We start from the raw sequence: 2,288 nt of genomic DNA on the forward strand, positions 1-2,288 counted from the left end.
CCCTGAGCTGACCTATCTCAGCTATCCCAGCCGAGGTGTATAAAACAGGAGGACCTTTGCTTACCAGCCATCTCCCCTCTCTCCTGGAGAATATATGGGAAAAGGAGGAAATCCCCCAAACTCTTAAAGATGCCTCCATCGTCAATATTTATAAGAACAACGGAGACCGGTCAGACTGTGGCAACTACCGCGGGATCTCGCTGCTGCCCGTAGCTGGTAAGGTTATAGCCCGAGTCCTCCTAAACAGACTTCTTCCTGAGGCGGAAGACTTCCTCCCAGAATCTCAATGTGGCTTTAGACCATCATGTGGCACTACTGGCATAATTTTTGCTGGCCGCCAGATACAGGAAAGTGCAGAGACAGCGTTGTGATCTGCACATGGCCTTCATCGACCTTACCAAGGCCACCAAACGCTTTGCCATTGTGAGGCAACTCCACATTGGCAAGAACAGCAGTGTCCTGTACAATGGCACCCAGTCTGAGTTCTTACCCATCCAAACAGGGGTAAAACAAGGATGGGTAGTGGCACCAACTCTCTTTCATTTCTTGGCTGCCAATTTAGCTGGCAGGGTCGACAAACAGTAACGGATGAAGGGAGTTTTCAACATAAGACGACTCCAGGCTAGAACAAACTGTCGGTAGCTTCCGTTACTGAACTTCAGTATTCCAACGACCTCACCCTCGTCCCTCTCATTGAATGCTACCTACAAGAGATCCTGAATACTTATGTAGATGCCCATACACACTTCTGCCTTGAGGTGAATGTACATAAGACTCAGATTCTCTTTCAGGCTGCCCCTGGTTCAACCACACCTCCACCATCCATCCACCTTAACGGTACTACCCTCTCTTATGTTACCCACTTTCAATATCTCGGCTTTCCCCTGTCCACCACCGCAGACATCGATAAAGAGATTCAACATTGTATCAGATGTGCGTCTCAAGCCTTTGATAGACTCATTATGCATGTCTTCAGCTATATGGAGCTAAAATTATCTACAAAGTAGCTCGTATCGAGCAGTGGTCCTCCCCACCCTGCTATATGGCAGCGAGACATGGGTTACATACAGGAGGCACCTCAAGGCACATGAAATCTTTCACCAACTTAGTCTACGTTCCATCCTCCGAGTTCGCTGAGAAGACAATAGAACAAATGCCAGTATTCTCGCTGACATCAACTGTAGGAGTATTGAGGTTACTATTGTCCATGAACAATTACTTTGGACTGGCCATGTTACCTGCATGGACTGCAGTAGACTGCCATAGCAACTACTTTACAGCCACCTAACGATTGGTAAGTGCAAGGCACGTGGGCAATGGAAAAGTTATAAGGATAGTCTTAAGGCAAACCTGAAAAAGTGCCAAATCGACTCCCTCACCTGGGCGACAATCACTCCCTACCAGAACACTTGGAGGAGCAACACACGAGAAGGTGTCAATACTTTTGAGTTAGCCTGACTGCATACCAAGGCAGACAAGCGTTAGTGCCAGAAAGACGCTGGATGATCGTCATGCTCGATTCCGAGTGACAGCAAAGTAGCAGTAGTAGTAGTGTGTGTGTGGGGTAACAAATTCACGTTTTCGGAGGACGCATTTAATATACGCTTATTTTTATTCATAATAAAGCATACTAAGACAAATTACGTATCAGTAAAACTATATTATGCAAAAAGTAACATTTTAAAAGATCAGAATCACACTGAAATATTACACGGCCCCTGAAAATTGGTGGATGAGTGTGACAGACTTGGCCGCTCGAGCGAACAGCAGTCAGCAGAGGCGGGAAATATAACTGAACAACTTCATATTCTAGTGTGATTCTGATCTTTTAAAATGTTACTTTTTGCATAATGTAGATTTACTGGCTGGAATTTGTCTTAGTATGCCTTATTGTGAGTAAAAATACGTATACAGTATATTAAATGCGTCCTCTGAAAGCGTGAATTTGTTACTAGAGTTTAACAGTTATTTCATGTATAAGATTTCTGATAAACTTCCTACGTGCCCCTGTTTTATATAATGAATGTATGTCTCTATATGTAATTTAGCTAAATATCTTTCTCGTCAGAAACGGTCATCCCAACGATTATGAATAAACTCATTTAGAAATACATCATTACTTCAGGACGAAATCGAACAGAGGGGACGCACTATAGTATAAAGAACAAAGAAAGAAAGATTAAGGATTAAAAAACAGAATTAGAGAATGAAGAAAGAGTAAAAGTAAGCAAATTAATAGAAATTAGAAATAAAACAAAGGAAATAAAATACATATTTATTACGTTGCT

The sequence above is a fragment of the Homarus americanus genome, unplaced genomic scaffold (genome assembly GCF_018991925.1).
Source record: "Homarus americanus isolate GMGI-L3 unplaced genomic scaffold, GMGI_Hamer_2.0 scaffold51859, whole genome shotgun sequence".
Taxonomy (NCBI): Eukaryota; Metazoa; Arthropoda; class Malacostraca; order Decapoda; family Nephropidae; genus Homarus; species Homarus americanus.